Source organism: Nyctereutes procyonoides, unplaced genomic scaffold (genome assembly GCF_905146905.1).
Source record: "Nyctereutes procyonoides isolate TBG_1078 unplaced genomic scaffold, NYPRO_anot_genome, whole genome shotgun sequence".
Classification (NCBI taxonomy): Eukaryota; Metazoa; Chordata; class Mammalia; order Carnivora; family Canidae; genus Nyctereutes; species Nyctereutes procyonoides.
In genome coordinates this window covers 28398614-28417369 of record NW_026575121.1, presented here as the reverse complement: position 1 = coordinate 28417369, position 18756 = coordinate 28398614, and positions in this window count along the sequence as shown.

The following is an 18756-nucleotide window of genomic DNA, read 5'->3' as shown; positions in this document are numbered from 1 at the left end:
TTTACAGAAAAGCTAAGACTAAAACTTACAAGAAATGTTCATTTTTTAGTCAGGTTCTTCCCATAAATTGTTTTTCACTATTATTCTGTCAAATAGTGAGTGTTTAAAAGAAGGTGAGGTTCTCATGTAATTGTAGGCATTCATTTCTTATCTTGTAAATATGAGTTTGTTCTACTTTCTAACTTCATTATTATTTCATATGACACATCATCTGCTAACCACTGAATTGAGAAGCAAAGAGGATAAAAATCTGGCAAATCCACTGAATTCTCAGATGTTATGATGGGATCTATATGTATTAAATATAAAATGAGAAAATAGAAAATCAACTTCAAATTAGAAATAAATCTTTATCCAAAATATTTGGGATTTTTCTGTCTTTCAAGAAATACCAAAACAAGTTTTGTATCCCCAAGTCTGAATGTAAAATGTATGTGTTTGGTGTTTTCTAAATGCTGAACCAATGCTAAAATGTCATATTTCAACTTATGCTAGACATCATATGAGTTTTCATAGGCGACTTTTTAAGAATAAGAACAAGATATTGTATTTACCTCCACAAAGTTTATAATTTCTTTGATGAAACAAACATAAAAAAGAAGTTGAATATAACCCTGTATTTAATTACTGGTACATTGATTCTTGCATGTGTGTTCTAACTCAGAAAGGAGGTCAGTGTAGCTGGATAATACAAGGAGAAGATTTCGGGGATCCCTGGGTGGCTTAGCGGTTTGGCACCTGTCTTTGGTCCAGGCCATGATCCTGGAGTCCTGGGATCAAGTCCCACATCGGGCTCCCTGCATGGAGCCTGCTTCTTCCTCTGCCTGTGTCTCTGCTTCCCTCTCTCTCTGTGTTTCTCATGAATAAATAAATAAAATCTTAAAAAACAAAACAAAACAAAACAAAATACAAGGAGAAGACTTCATGCAACTGAGAACTGAACTGGACTTTAAATGGCTGTTAGAACACAAGTATGGACAACACACAGGTCCCTAAAAGTACAAAGAGCAATTTGCACCTGACATTTAGTTAAACAGGCTTTTTTCAGTGTCCTGAAGGGGAGAATAATGGAACAAACTCACATTTATTTATATCATCTCAAAATTTTAAAAATTACTAATGAATAAATTACCTATGTGTACATATGAAGCTCTTAACATACAGCAGAACCGAAAAAATCTTGGCTGTGATTATTATCTCTTCACATAATCTCTTCAATGTACAGATAAGAATGCCAAACCACTGAATGGTAGAGTGTTTTACTCCATGTCATACAAGAGAGTCACTTATAGGGCAGAGCTATTTCTACTAAATCATGATTAAGAAAGATAAGCCTAAACTGTTCAGACTGTTCAGAATGGCCTTCCCAGAGTTCTACAGGAATTGTGTTAGTGGTCTTGCATACTAACAGCTTAAAAATAGAGGTAGAATTTAAATGGGGAAGAAAAAGACAACAATGAAGCTTCTGCTCAGGCCAAATTCTAACCCCCAAATCCCTATTGACAAAGTAGGTATTAAGGTGTTAAGCAGCTTGGGTTTGAATTCTAGCTCTACTTGTTTAGAGGCTGTGAGACCTCTAATTTACTGAACAATTTCCTCATCTTTAAAATAGAACATACCTCATATAGATATGAGGATTAAATTATTTAATATCTAAAAACAGATTAAAAGAGTCTGGCATAGAGTAAGCACTCCATAAATGATAGTTATCATTATTATTTGCCTTTATTAATCCCAGAGTCTATCTTAGACTTTGTTTATTGGATACAGCATTAAACTGCTCTAATTATTTTGACTCATACTTAACTCAGCAACACAGGTTCTCAGAGACTTTCGAATCCTATAGAAGGAAACTCAGTTGAGTAAGATGTATTCATTTTTCTGTACCCCATCCTGAAACCCTGCTATTATGATATTAAAGGAAATAAGTAAGTATTAACAAGTATACAACATTTTTAAATGAGGACAATGGTAAAAAAGAGAGAGAGAGAGAGAGATGAAAACAGATGAGAAATGTTAACACAACTTTCAAAGATGGAAAGCAGATTATTGAAGTATAATTAGTTATTAGCAAAGCAGCAACATTGAAGCATAACTTCCTAGAATGGGAGTCAATTATTATCACAGAATTTTAGAAAGGATGAGAAATTAGAAACACCAGTTACCTCTGAAAATGGTTTGGAAACAGGATGATTGAAAATTTATCTAAGGAACAGTTACAATCCTACTTTCTTTGTCCCCATGTTGGCAACACCCAACACTCCTGTTTCCACTGAAGACTTGAGAAACTCCACTGAAGGGCTCCAAGCACACAGCAGGGTCTAAAAATAGGACATCATGAAACTTAGGGTTTTCGTCAACTGACTGACTTTTATGCATGAATTTGATTGGAGGTTAATGGAATCCAGCATAATCCAATGCTCAGAATGAAAGCTTCATTTTTTTTAAATTTTATTTTATTTTATTTTATTTATTTAAATTTTTTAGAACAAAAGCTTCTATAAATATATCTTGATTTTAAATAACATTGAATTAAAAGTTGTGGTCAATGAAAATCTTTCAAAATTTATTTACCTTCTTTCCTCTTTGATTCCAGTTAATAGTTAACATTAATGATTATTATAGTATTTGAGGACTGAATAGGATAACCCAGAGAAGTGTAGAATCACCGTTGAGTAGAATAGTTTCATGTCTACTTCTCATCTGACACCTCTCTAGCCACAAACTAAACAAGTTTGCTGTTCAAATATGGTGGGAATGCAAATGGCTGCTTTGGGTATTACTTCTGAGAGAGTGCCTCAGGCAGTCTCAAACATTCTCCCTTAGCACTGGAAACATCTATATTTTCTAGAAGGCAGAAGAAATTAGTTTAGGGGAGGTGGCAGACCTGGTAGTGATGTATAGTCAGGTAAAGGAGGACAGACATCCCAAAGGAAATGGCAGTCTCATCACATCTTGCATGAACAGATGAATGAACCCCACTTCAGAGGCACAAAAATCAAATAGAAAGAGCTCAACCTACTCTGAAAACCCAGAATTAGATGTCCCATTCTCACTAATGCTTTGGTCCCATGTGTGCCTTCAAGGACTAAGATGCCTCCTAGGGGTGATGCACAAGTGGGGAGAAATCCTGAATAAACTCAACATGGCTGTATTTCCTCTTTGGTGGCACACTCTGTTCCATGACACTGATGCCCCTCTATGAAAATGAATCCAAACCATCTCAATTTTTAGCCTTCATCTTTTTTTCTGAGTCAAAATCCAATTTCCAACAGTTTATATAATTACCTCAAACTCTCAAAAGATGCAAAGTTGCTTTTCCTGTTTTGGTCCTCTAAGCTGGGCCTACATATTCATTCTGGCCAACTGAGACTCAATTACAGCATTTTTCCCTAGACTCTCTCCCTTTTTGTTCTTGGTTCATGTACACTTGTTCTCTCTCCTCAGATCTAGATTTCTGCTTTTATATTTTGGATTTAGCACCTTCATCTGCCACTTTGGCACCCTGTACTTCAATTGTGTACCCTGTCTTCCTGCACAATTGGCAGTTATGCTTGCTTTCTCTATTTTGTACTACGCCACTGCCTCAAGTGATAATACTCCTTCCCATTTGCATCCCAAGCACCAGCCTAGAGGTGCCAAATTCTGAAGATCATAGATCTTGTGTGTGCAATTCTCTTAAGTTCCCACCTTGGAATTCTTCTCAGAAGCTTTCTCTTCAGAAACATGAGTCTTCTCCCTGTCTTACACTTTACACCCACTTTATGTTCAAGGGCTCTTAATTTGGCGTTCATAGTATATTTGACATTGGTTTCTTCTTTTGAATTCCTACTACCATCACCCTAAGGTTCTTACTTAGGTGACTGAAATGGCATCGTAACTGATTGTTCTACTTTCAAGTCTCCACCACTAAAATACAAGATGCATTGCTATATGAAAGATTTTCCTAAAATGTCTTTATTTTTAATCTTATTAGTTAAAAGACTTATGTGGAAAATCAAAACAAAAGAACATCATTTTCTTCTACAAGTCTTCAATGGCTTTTCATCGTTCACAGAACAAACTCCACACAACACTGTTTTTATAACCATACCCTCACCATACTTCCATGAGTCCAATTTTCCAGGTCTACTATATATATACCCTTTGCTGTATGCAATCTAACATGTATCCTTCTGTTTCTAAACATTTGCCCCTACTTTTTCCATCTTCCAAGAATCCTGTTTCTCCCATCTCTGCCTGTTGAAAATTTTCTGTCATTCAAGACATTATACAAATGTCCTTTCCCTCAGGAAGACTGTCTTGATCTTTCAACTATAACTGAAGTTGTTACCTGAAATGCTTTTTCCATCCCCCCCAAATTTTGTGTGTACCTCTGCCCATCATTGATCACATTGCACCAGATGATTTATTTATGCATGTCTCCATCACTAGATTATTACTTCCTTCAATGATAACTACTATATTTTTCCCATGGCATTTAAGACAGTACCTAGCATGTAATGGATGCTCAATAAATATAAATTGAGCTGAATATATTAGAATTTCAGAAAAATATGAGTGGAAAACACTATACCTGTTTAAATCCAATTGCCTACCCTCTCTAATCCCTATTCTATGCTGTTTCCACAGCTGTGTGGAGCTAGAAGGAAAGATACAAATATGTTTCTTGCCTTTGAGACATATCCCAGAACCGTGTCCTAAGCTATCAGCCAATCAAAACAAATAGGTATCACTAACACAGAAGCAAAGGAAGTAGTGTCTGATCTTAAAAGATACCAGATAGAATTTATATAGAGAGAAGATATTAGCTTAATCCAATTATTTATTTGTACAGGAGTTTACTCATAGACATTATGTTTAAGATGATTCCATCTCACCCTGACATTTATTCCAAAGCAACTACAAGAGAATCTGTAGCATGAAGTAATCCATGCTCCACGTGTGTTGTTATGACTTTAGCTTAAACCGACAAAAAAAAAATTGTCCTTTAATCAGGGTTGATTTTAGTGAAGAAACTTTAATGGAATCATAAACTATTTGAAATGAATTCTTTGCTTGCAATTGTTTTGACTTAGAAGTAGAGAAATCCCACATTTATTTTTGTTTAGTGGGTGGGAATATATATAACTTTCAAAACTCAGACTGTATATTCAGTAAGAAGATTCAAATGAGCATGAGTAATTTCTAGAACTAAAAGAAATAGAGTTTTTAAAAGTTTTTATTCTGAAAATATGGTTATTTTAGCCCTTCACTAAATATTCAGAATTTGTTAGTCAACTTCTATGTTAGGTGAATGTTAAAATATGTCTCCAGTTTACCCAGACTTCACCAACCTTTAAATCAGTGCCACAGCACATAATGTACTTGACATGTGTTTTTCTCCTATTGCTCAAGGAAGTTATTGCTGAATTGGAGCTTTTGTCTGAATTTCACACATTCTGACAATAGAATAAAGTATATTAAGTCAGAGCATAATAGAAAGGATATTCACAACTGAATCCTAGAGAGTTTGTTCAAACAAAAGATGGAACGTAGAAGTCAAAGTCACTTATATTATCAGAGATTTTTTTTGACACCTCCTTCATTCAAGCCTTTCCAAACCAACCAGTAGAGCCTGTTTCCACTAATCAATTTGCTGTGACCTCTCTCTGCTTATCTAAAGTAATATTATGAGCTGCCTCAATTCTGCACAAGATTAGTATCCTAACCTTTTGTACCATGAAATCCAGTAGAGATTCAGGTAGCACTGGTGAGGTGAGAACCCATGTTCTCTGTGTAGGTAGAGGGTTAGAAAAAGAAATGGAAAAGTATGGTTGCAGCTGGGGAAACAGAGGCTCAGATTTCCTGTCTCTCTGGACTAAGCCCAAATAATGGTTATGGAGACTTCATGCATGATGGTCTATATTCTGTTTGGGTTTAATTCCACTAAAATTAAAACAAAAGCCACAACTCTTAAAATGCAATGTGTAGAGGTGCCTGTGTAGCGCAGTTGGTTACGCATCCAACTCTCATTTTCAGCTCAGGTTGTGATCTCAGTGTCCTGAGATCCATCCCTGATTTCTGTATCTGGCTCCACACTCAGTGAGGAGTCTGCCTGAGATTCTCTCTCCCTCTCCCCCTGCCACTCATACTCTCTCTCTAAAATAAATAAGTAATCTTTTTTTTTTTAACATTATGTGTGAAGAACTCTTTCTGAAAATATACTTTCTATGGGAATTTACATTTTACCAGTCAAAATCCCACGTATAAAAAACTTAATTCTAGTAAAGGAGATAAATATGAATAGAAATAAGTATAAAATGATAAATGCCCTAAGAATGATATAAAAATACCATAGGAGGGGGCAGCCTGGGTGGCTCAGCAGTTTAGCACTGCTCTCAGCCCAGGGCATGATCCTGGAGACCTGGGATTGAGTCCCACGTCAGGCTCCCTGCATGGAGCTTCTCCCTCTGCCTGTGTCTCTGTCTCTCTCTCCCTCTCTCTCTCTCTCTCTCTCTCTCTGAATAAATAAGTAAAATCTTTAAAAAAAAATACCATAGGAGGGAAGGTTGGTATTTGTTTGTTTTGGGGGGTGGGTTAAGATTAAGGGAAGTTTTACTAAGAAGTTGGTATTTATACTGGATTCCAAAAAAATGGTAAAATTTTAAGAAGTGGAGAGTCACATTGGAAGTGAAAATTCAGAAGCAGTCTCTTGGTTTTTTAAAGATTTTATTTATTTATTCATGAAAGAGAGAGAGGCAGAGACATAGGAAGAAGGAGAAGCAGGCTCTCCGCAGGGAGTCCTATGCGGAACTCTATCTCAGGACCCCAGAATCATGCCTTAAGCTATAGGCAGATGCTTAACCATTGAGCCACCCTGGTGCCCCTCAGAAGCAGTTTCTAAGCAAAGGGGACATATGGAAAAACCAAACCAATACAAAACAAAACATAGAGGTTCTACAGTGTTACCTTTCTATAAGTAAGGAAGAAAGGAATTTTCTGAATTCCTCTGAATTCTGAATTATCTAGATCATTTCTATCTACTTTACAGAAGGAACTGAACTTGTAAGCCTGGAACTATATAATACTATTCTTCTAATATGCGTATGAAATATACGTTCATGTGTTCCATGAGTTATATAAAAATTTAGACAGAATGACTCGTTACCAAGTTGTAAAGCATTGAAGATATTTTTCTTCTTTTCAAGCTTAGAAAATAAACTTTTAAAATAAAGCAGCACTAGATGGGTAAGACATTTGGTACTAATAAGAACCTCAGTGTTAATCATGGTCTAACCTCAGCTTGGAAACAGCCTAGGCCTTTTGTGCATCTAGTGGGCAGTGGTCTAGGATGGATTCAGAGTGAAAAAGAATGCTGTCGTCACTGAACATCTGGACTGAGAAATGTTGGATGGGAGGCAAATAAGCCACAACATGTACGTGCCAGCTGTGAGCATGTTGAGCCAGTCCGACTCTTGAGTTTCTGATTTATGTGGAAGATAGAATTTTCTTAATGTAAGCTCATGCTTACATTACTATATGTTGGTACTATAAGCTCTTCTAGTTATGTAGCAGCATGTTTTATTTATTTGGAAAACATAAAAGCTTATGAAATATTCAGATCTGGGAGATTATTTGAATTCATTTTAGAGTCCTCAGAATATAATTATGTCAAGCCTAAATACAATCACATATATGACCAAGTCTTATAATTTCCATGTATGCCAAATCCTTTAAAATACTTCTTTTGAGGGAATGTGCATATTTAAAATTTTCAATAAAGTCAAAATTTATATGAATAGAAGGGTAAAATAGCAAAATGCATGAATAGTGTTACTATTTCTTTAAGAAAAGAAGAAACATGCTAGTATACAACATTGAGATATTTACATAAACGTCTGAACCCCTCAAAATCTGAGTAAATCAATGTTGAAATGATACAGAAATATGCAGGCCTAGCTTAACACAGATATGCCTGAACATAACTTCTAAGTAACATGGATGATGGTGATTCTTTAAAAGATAGTACAACTATCCCTTGAAAAGAGGGAGAGGAAGATCGGGAATCAGACAACCAGGTAGTTTGCCAGGTAATTTGGCAAGTTTCTGAAACCCTCGTAGGATCAGTTTACTCTGGCACAAATTTAAACAAGAATTAAATAAAAATAGGTATTGTGCTAATTTAATGCTTGGCACGTAGTAGGGATTCATTAGGTATAGTTTTTTTGTTTTTTTTCCTCTCTCTTTCTCCTACAATACAACAAATAGTGAGGGTTGAGTTGGTACTAAATGAACATTTGGCTCTGTTTTTAGGACAGTGTACAGGGAATTAGCCAACACACAATTACAGCTCAGTAACAATAAGGGGATTTGCTTGCAGGCCAACTTCCTTTCCTAAACCTTAACAACACAATCTTTAGCCTACTGTTCAAGCAGCCTTAAAGATTTAAATGTAAACATCTCCTGTTTGTCTATGAATCTACATATTTGCTGACTCAATTACTTGTTTTTTGAAAGGATGTGGGATAAATTTACATCAATCTTTCATATCTCAAGTACCGTGCCCCCTTTGCCCCTCCTCTACCTCCTAGTGAAATCTAGTGTTCCATTAATTTTGGCAGGGCATAAGCAACCCACCTTGATCGGCATTGCCCTTCCTTTTTATTTGGGATCTTTGAATGGTTAAAAAATTGGAACTGTATTTGGAGACCAGAAATTCTGGGTTATTGCTTTTTTAAAATTTTTTATTATTAACATAGGTCTCTCCAACATCTGTTAAAGCTTGTTGAAATTCATCAAGCTAAACACAGCTGCTATTCCATTGGAAAGTAGGAATAAGGGGTAGAGGAAGTGAGAAAGGATTTTATTCAAGGGAAAAACATTTTTTTTTTCAAGGGTGGTTTCTGGAAATAGGAAAGAATATATGATATTTTTCTTTTTGTTTAACTTGGGTAGCCTAGGATTTCCTTGGCCTTCCTAAGACTGTAGTGTAGTCAGACAGATGTAAATAGTATAAACTCAAAACATCAATTAGAAGAAATACATTTCAGGCACCTTGTAAACCAGGGGAAAGTACGCTAAATTCTGTTTCTACTTCTCAAAGAAATGTTCATATGTTTATGTAATAATTTGCAATTTCTCTTTCCTCCTAAAAGTATGAAAACTGGTCAACTATCATGTTATTTCCTCAACAACTTGAACACACATATACAAACTGAAGTGCTAATCAATGGCTACAGGCCAGTTATACCAGCTGCAGAAGTGGAAGCTATTTGTAGCTACTAAGTCAGTACTACTTATTCTTTCCTATCCTGTTTCTTCTAGTTAGCACTCATTGATCTGTAGTAGAAACTTAAGCACGTTTTTAAAAGTCATTTCTGTTACTGAGCAAGGATTTGAGGATAATCTACAAAAAAGAACAAATTCAAAAAATTCAAATTTTACTTCCAGAACGTGAACCCCGGAAATTACCAGATGCACTGTCTTCCTCTCCACCTTCCTTTCCTTCATTTATTTTTAGAAAGGCAAGGGCAAGGTAGCATCTTGTTTTGTTCCTTACATTAAAGCGTATAAATGGGCAGCCCGGATTGCTCAGTGGTTTAGCGCCGCCTTCAGCCCAGGGTGTGATCCTGGAGACCCGGGATCAAGTCCCATGTCAGCCTTCCTGCATGGAGCCTGCTTCTCTGCCTCTCTCTCTCTCTCTGTTTCTCTCATGAATAAATAAATAAAATCTTTAAAAGAAAATAAAAATAAAGCATATAAATGAGAAGCCCGCGCCATTCATCTCCACACTCCCTAAGAACTTAATTTAAAATATCTGTGAACTGTAACACTGAAACCAAAGCAGCATTTATCACATTTTTTCTTTGAAACCCTAATGCAGAATAAAAGGGGGATGAGCTGGTCTATAATATGTTTAGGAAACATTTCAAAAACTAAATAAAATCTTGCCCCAGGGAAGAATCTATTATAGAAAACTTAGGATCCATTGTGGTTGGAGCTGGACTTGGAAATATTCAAATGGTGATTTAGCGCTAAATTTCAGTCTTGAGGGATCCCTGGGTGGCGCAGCGGTTTGGCGCCTGCCTTTGGCCCAGGGCGCGATCCTGGAGACTTGGGATCGAATCCCACGTCGGGCTCCCTGCATGGAGCCTGCTTCTCCCTCTGCCTGTGTCTCTGCCTGTGTCTCTGCTCTCTCTCTCTCTCTCTCTCTCTGTGACTATCATAAATAAATAAAAAATTTTTTAAAAAATTTAGTCTTGAATGATCTTGATAGTAAGTGAAAACCAGCACTAGGACATAAATTGTTTAATCAAAGTGTCAAGCTTTTCTTCTCTTTCTCTCCCTTTTATTGCAAACTTGTTTACTCTATGTGAATGCTAACACATAGGAGATCCTGAGAAACAAAATGGTCGCAAAGTTTTGTGATTCAAGCACTCCCATTAACATTTCTAAGAGAATAAAGTTATTCTGATGGACTGTAAAGGCAATATAAGTCGGGAAATGGATTGGAGCAAAGCTTTCCACCTGTAATGCTGAAGGCTCCTCTTAACTTGATGACATATTTCTCTAACACCCTTGTGCACACCTGCCATTACATTCCTGTTTCCTTAATCTCACTAGGATCATTAGGGGATTCTCTGTGCAATCAGACAAGCAATTACTGTAATGCAGTCTCAACACTAGCTGGTCAACGAGGGATCAACAGCCAATGTTTTTAACTCAGATAACACTGTTGCCAATAACATGGTTTTATGCTTGCAGAGGATGAGACTATGCAGGAGAAGCTAGATTCAAAGCTTTGCAAGAGAGCTCCTTGGTTTCTTTCCATTGAAGGTTTGGCTCTGGTGAATATTTAGGAAAACAATATTAATGCTTCTGCTTCAGAGGATCCTCAGGGAAATCTGATAAATATCTGATTAAATTTGTCTCCAACATAATTACATTAAAGTCAAACTTGTTTAACTTTTTCTATGCTTGGTTATCTCTGCACAGCCAAAAAGATGTTAATTGGCAACCTAGCTTCTAATGTATTTATACCACTGGTGGCTTATTAAGTTCAAATTTTATAATGCAAATGAAAAGAGATCGAAGCTATTTTTTAGAAAGTTAATTCAACTTTGAGGGTTTTTTTTTTTTAAATGAAGGCTGTGAACCATTCAGTCTGTATTTTTTTACTGTTAATCTTTTAAAGAATGTCCATTTCTAGAAGATATTATGTGTGCATAGAAGTATTCATTATACCTCCAGATATTAGAAAATAGAGCCAACAAAATTTTAAAATATGAGAGGGGTCCTATTCTGCTCACCCTGTGAGCATTAGAGAAGGACTTTTCCTTGAGGTTTTACCAGAGGGAAAGGCTTTTTTATACATGAACTGCTTTCTCCAGCTCTTCCATTGGTTATATCTCTTGAGCATGCCCCCAGAAAACTTGTAATTTAACACAAAGTCAAGAAATAAAAAATAACAGAAAACTTTTTTTTTAAAACAGGAGCTCAGTGTATTAAATTACTACATATGCAAAAAACAAAATTGCTATATCTAGTCCTAAGTTTTCCAGAGCATACTGACAGATTTCTATATAGAAATGAAGCAGGTTGTTAGAATGGGAATTATTTTGTTATCTTAGTTTTGAATGGGTCCCTAAAGTTAAGGCAGTGTTCAGTGGCCACACATTCTTAATTGCGATGCCAAAATATCTATGCATAATTTGCTGAGGGTTGATGCCAAATCTGGTTCAGTGTACCATATACCATCACCACCTTCAGGACATATAGAAAGGGATGTGTTGAAGGTATATTGGTAGCAAGGGTTTCTTTAGAGATTGTACTGTCAGAGCACTATATTATCCGTCTCATCGGAACACAGGGGAATAATGATGCCTATCTTCAAGTAGCTGTTTGGAGGAGCCTGTAGCTGCATGCTAAGAAGCAGTGCTACTCTGGGAATGCCCTACATTTCCCAAAGTGTAGCTGAGCAAGGAAGCTTATGTCTCCTGTGAGCCAGATCTTATCATAGTATAGAAGGGTGGGGAATTGGGTTACTTAAGAGGGACCTTGTCCATGAGGCTCACTCGAAGTAATGATATAGCCCTTACAGTGATGAACTAAAGGAATCCAGGATGGTGTGGAGAGTTGTAGGCAGCTAACACAGGAAACATCAACCATTCATGGAACCAACGGTTGGAAGATTTCCATTAAGGATCACTGAGGACCCTCAGATTGCCCTGCACCCAAACAAAGGATCAGCTGAGCATCTAACATTCCTAGAAAAAAATGAGTAACAGATTACAACTGAAAATTACAAACTTTTTCTGAACTATACATTTCCTCCCTCTCTACCAAGAGGCTGTGTAGTGAGAAGAGCTAGGAGGGGAAATCATGAAAAAGGACATTACAAAAAATACTTCCCCACTGTAGTTTTCCCAATCTGAACTAGGTTGGGGGAGGGTGAAAGTCTCAATCTAGATGAAAATAATTTTGACATTATATTGGACTGAATGTAAATGAGCTAACAAAGATGAAAAGTACCTGGAATAGTTATAGAACTGGCCTAGTATTTCATCCATGGCTTGGCAAGAAAGATTCTACAAACCAGGGTGAAATGAGCTGGAAAAGGAAATTTTTTTGAGTCCATGTTATGTAATCTGTTATACAAGTTTTGAGAGATGTAGCCAAGGAGTGCTGAATTACTCTAAATAACGGGGAGAGAGGAATTTGAGGTTTATGAAGAGAAATTTGAGAGGAGAGAAGGCAGAGGAAATCAATACATTATGGGGGAAAATGTCAGAAAGCAGAACCATTGTTCAGGTCTGCTAAGAAGGACCTTGACAGAACAGAATGTCTAAAAGCTTACATATTGTTTTCAATAAGGCATATGATACTAGTTTTTCCCTTCTGCTACAAAATCTCCTTTAAATAAGTGTATGTGAGTGGAATGTCTTAGGAGAACTTGAAGAGATGAAGTATTTCATCACTGGGTTACCCTGGAGACCAGGAAAAAAAATAAGTCATCAATATTAGGATGGATTTGCCCAAGAATGTATTCTGAGGAAGGTGGTGTTAAGCAAATTCCCTAGTAAAAAGAAAGCTTTTTTTGTAGATTCCACAATTTGTCCATTATCTCAGCAAGTTTCATTTCTCGTTCTGTGTTCAATATTGTCTATCAATGTGTATTTGATAGTGATGATGATAAGGGTGGTGGTGGTGTTGCTAATGGTGATGAAGACCATTCTTACTGTTTTTGCTTACTTTAATAAGTGTTTTTCATGAATTACTTTAATCCTCACACTAAACATATGAAATAAGCATTTTGTCTGTTATAAATGGGGAAATTAAGCCTCAGAGATATTTGATAATTTTTTGATGCTTCCCAAGTGTTAAATGTTAGATACAGAATTTGAGCTTCTTTGTCTAAAATATAATAAAAATTTAATTTGAACTGAATTTCCTCTGTAAATATAATTCTTACAAATGTAACATATGCTAAGACTCATTTCTTTTCTTCTGCTTAATTTGTATTTCATTTTCTTTTTCCAGTTTTGTTTTTCTGAAGGAAAAAACTTAGATTATTGACCTTAAATCTTTGGGTTTTTTCTAGTAATGCATTAAAGACTATGTATTTCCTATGAGCACCATTTTATGTGCATCTGACAAATTTTGATTGGCTGTAATTTATGGCTCAAAATATGTCTATCTTGGTGAATTTTCCATAGGGGATTGAGAAGAATGTGTATTCTACTGCTGTTGGATGTCATTTGGGTTCAGTTGATTGATAGTGCCATTTAGTTCACTATGTCCTTTTCTGCCTGCTGGATCTGTTGATTACTTTTAGAGGATGTTAAAGTCTCCAAATATAATAGAGCACTCATATATTTCTCCTTGCACCTCTATCAGTTTTTGCCTCACTTAATTTTGATGCTTTGTTGTTAGGCAAATATACATTATGGATTGTTATGTCTTCTTGAAAACTTTACCCTTTTATCATTATGTAGTACCCCACTTTATCTCTGATAACTTCTCTTGCTCTGAAGTCTTCTCTATCTGTAATTAATGTAGCTACTCCAGCTTTCTTTTGATGAATGTTAGCATGGCATATTTTTCTCTATTTCTTTATTTTTAGTCTGTCTGCAGCTTTATACTGAAAACTGAATTTCTCGTAGATAACATATAGTTAGTTAAGTGTTGTTTTTTTATTCATTCTAGCAATCTGCCTTTTAACTAGTGTATTTAGAACATTGATGTTTAATGTGATTATTGATACATTTGGACTAATATGCATAATATAGGTTACTTTTTTCTATTTATTGCCCTTGTTTTTTTTTCTTTCATTTTCTATTATTTTCATGTTTTCTCTGGTTTTAATTGAACATTTTATATAGTTCCATTTTTCTCTAAATTGTACTATTAATTATACTTTTTAAAACTTTTTTTAGGGCAGCCTGGGTGGCTCAACAGTTTAGCGCCGCCTTCAGCCCAGGGCATGATTCTGGAGACCCGGGATCGAGTCCCACATCGGGCTCCCTGCATGGAGCCTGCTTCTCTCTCTGCCTGTGTCGCTGCCTCTCTTTCTCTCTGTGTCTCTCATGAATAAATAAATAAATCTTTAAAAAAATAAAATTAAATTAAAAAATAAAACATTTGTAGTGATTTCCCTTGAATTTCCAATACATATTTATAATTAATCCAAGTCCTTTTTCACATAAAATTATACTATTTCATGAGTATGACAAATGCCTTACAACAAAGAATTCCAATTCCCTTTTGACAAGGATATGATTTATTTAACTTATTCATGAGCAATAATCAACAAATACATTGTTACTATTGTTCTTTTGAAAAAACCTCCCATCTTTTATCTCAATTAAGAATAATAAAAATAAAAGATTTCTTTTACTTTTATTTATTCTTCCTCTAATGCATTACTTTCCTTTATGAGGATCCAAGTTTTTCTATCAATTTTTTTTCTGAATAATATAACATTGTTTTGCAAGGTAGGTCTTACTGTTGACAAATTCTCTCAATTTTTTGTCTAAGAAAATCTTTATCTGTCATTCAACTTTGAAGGTCAACTTTGCTGGATGCAGAAATCTAGGTCGGTGGATTTTTGGTTTATCAACACTTCAAATGTTTCATTCCTCTCTTCTTTCATGCATAATTTCTGAAGAGAAAGCCAGTGTAATTCTTATTTCTCTTCCTCTATTGGTAAGGTGTGGGGTTTTTTTTCCCCCTCTGGCTTCATTCAAGATTTTGTCTTTGTCTTTGATTTACTGCAGCTTAAATATGATATGTTGGGTGTAGATTTTTTGGTATTTATCCTCTTTGGTGTTATGTGAGCTTCCCATGTCTGTTTCCTGGCTCTCTCATTAATTTTGGAAAATCCTCAGTCATTACTTCTTCAAATACTTCCCTGTTTTTCTTCTACTTTTAATATTTCCATTGTGTGTATGTTGCATCTTTTTTAATTGTTCCAGAGTTCTTAGATATTCTGTTCAATCTTTTTAATTCTTTTTCTTTTTTTCTTTTTCTTTTTACATTTCAGTTTTGGTAGTTCCTATTGACGTATCTTCAAGTTCCCTATTCTTTTCCCAATTATGACCATTCTACTGATTAGTCCTTCAAAGACATTTTTTATTTCTATTATGTTTTTTATTTCTAGCATTTCCTTTTGACTCTCATTTGCATATCTCTGCTTATATTACCCATCTCTTATTGAATGTTAGTTAGGCTGTTTTTTTTTTTCCATTAGAACTTAGTAGAATTTTGCTCCTGCTCCATGATATTGCGGCTTGACAATCATTTTGTTAGCCCATGTGACCTACACAAGCTTTAAACTGACACAAGCCCCCTCATGCAAGCATATGCTCCAGATAATAGCCTGCAGAGTCACAAGTAAATATAGTTCTTGGTTTGACTTCCCCAGCATATTCTGTGATCAGCAGCTTCCCCTCCCTCCCTAGGCCTACCCCTTGCATGTCCCTTGGCTAAGACCCCCATGGAGCTTACCCAAAACACTGCTATTTTTTTTTTTTTTTTGGTTCAAATTGACCAGTCTGGCCTTAATTAAGGAATCCCAAAGTACCATACCCACAGACTCTCATAAAGGCATACACCTCAGATCCTGCCCTTCTTTCTGCCTGCACCCTACTATGACCTCCCTGTATATCCCTTCAAAGTATGCCAGACACTACCTCTAGGACCCATAGTAATAAACTCTATTTCAACTACTATGTGGTCTTTTCTTGAACTCTGGCTCACAATTGGCAGCCCTGGGGTCCATTTAACAACTGTTAATTTTAAAAAGTCAAAATAAGCCCTTAGTATACTAATAATAGTTATTTTAATTTCCTAATCTAATAGTTCCAAAGTCTATACCATATCTAGGTTGGATCCCTATGCTGTGTTTGTCTCTTCAGGCTGTGTTTTGCTATTTAGCATTCCTTGTGGTGTGTTGTTGAAAGCCTGACATGATATATTAGGTAAAAAGAATTGAAGTAGATAGACTTTTAGTGTGAGATTTCATGTTTTTCTAGCTAGAGCTAGATTATGTTTCCTGTCTGCTATAGCTGTGGTGTTGAGACTAAAACTTCTTCTAGTGTGCTGTTTTTGTCTCTACTGTTGTCTTTGCATTTTCCTAGATACTCCTTAAATAGAGTTTGAGGGTTGCAGTTTTTTTAGCTGCAAACCCCTGTTATTATAGAGGAGCCCAAATGATATGTAGCTAAGGTGTGGGGGCAGGGACAGGCTCATAATCATAATCCTATGATTATGTCTTAGTCTTTTAGTGAGTTGAATTGGGTAGTTTCCTTCTTGCAAGTCAAGGCTAGAGGCACTAGATTCGGTCTTTCCGTTTCTCCAGATTAGGGGAAGATCTTGTTAAGGAGAACAGAATGCTCTGGGCATATTTCAGAATTTTTCTTCTCACCCCACCTCTTCCTGGAAGCAGGAGATCTTTCTCATATCTTCATAATGAGAATCTGGTAGGGGTCCCAGAGGTTAAAAGTGTTAAAAGTATGAGAGTCCTCATAAGATTAGCTTGAGAGTTAAAAACTCTCAGGGGGCCCAGTCTTAATATAGCAGAGTTTCTTCTACCTGCAACTCAAACCACATTTGTGGAGGTAGAGTACAGATGGTAAGGTTAAAGAAAACCTCTTAGGGAATTTGATTTTGTATCACCTGGCATTTATGCTGATACCAATACCTGAACCTGACTTACACTTGAAGAGTCTAAAAACAAGAGCTGTTCTGATGACGGAATTTGGTGGGGCAAAGCAGTGTGAGTTGTCTGAGTATCTACTGAAGACCCAATGGAAGGAAACCAGACTAGTCATTATTAAAGGAATTCCACTCAAATGGAATGCCAGGCAAGGTGATTCCCACAGTAGGTGAACCATGGAAAATCAGAGACTGAAGATGGAGCCATGAGTGTCCAGGTACAAAAACATCACATGCATTAGTTCATATACAGGTAAAGAATCCTTGACAGGGCCTATAAAGAATCCCCAAAAGGATCACCACCAAGAGGAAGACCAACCATTTGGAATACTCCATACTCAGAAGACACCAAGAACAGATTACAATAGTACTAGTCAAGTAAGCTGTTCTGCCCTATCGTGTTCCATTCTCAATTCAAACTCTGCAGAAGCTAGATGCAGCCTATCATGTGGAACAAGAGTAGTAGAAGAGTTAGGTGGGAAAAATAAAAAAACTTTATCATGGGGCAGCCCGGGTGGCTCAGCGGTTTAGCACCGCCTTCGGCCCAGGGTGTGATCCTGGGGTCCCGGGATCTAGTCCTGCGTCCGGCTCCCTACATGGAGCCTGCTTCTCCCTCTGCCTGTGTCTCTGACTCTCTCTCTGTCTGTCTCATGAATGAATAAATAAAAAAATAAAAATCTTAAAAAAAAAAAAAGAAACTTTATCATGCCTGATGATACCAAGTATAGGTGAGATAGGAGAGAAAATTTAATCGGAAGATGGTTTTGAGTCATGTGATTATTGGACTAGATTAAATCATTTATTACCTAAATATGACAATAAGAGCTATGGGAGATGACAGAGATTTCTTTTTTTTTAATAAATTAATTTTTATTGGTGTTCAATTTACCAACATACAGAATAACACCCAGTTCTCATCCCGTCAAGTGTCCCCCTCAGTGCCCGTCACCCATTCACCCCCACCCCCCGCCCTCCTCCCCTTCTACCACCCCTAGTTCGTTTCCCAGAGTTAGGAGTCTTTATGTTCTGTCTCCCTTTCTGATATTTCCCACACATTTCTTCTCCCTTCCCTTATATTCCCTTTCACTATTATTTATATTCCCCAAATGAATGAGAACATACGCTGTCCTTCTCCAATTGACTTACTTCACTCAGCATAATATCCTCCAGTTCCATCCACGTTGAAAAATGGTGGGTATTTGTCGTTTCTAATGGCTGAGGAATATTTCATTGTATACATAAACCACATCTTCTTTATCCATTCATCTTTCGATGGACACTGAGGCTCCTTCCACAGTTTGGCTATTGTGGACATTGCTGCTAGAAACATCGGGGTGCAGGTGTCCCGGCGTTTCATTGCATCTGAATCTTTGGGGTAAATCCCTAACAGTGCAATTTCTGGGTCATAGGGCAGGTCTATTTTTCACTCTTTGAGGAACCTCCACACAGTTTTCCAGAGTGGCTGCACCAGTTCACATTCCCACCAACAGTGTAAGAGGGTTCCCTTTTCTCCGCATCCTCTCCAACATTTGTGGTTTCCTGCCTTGTTAATTTTCCCCA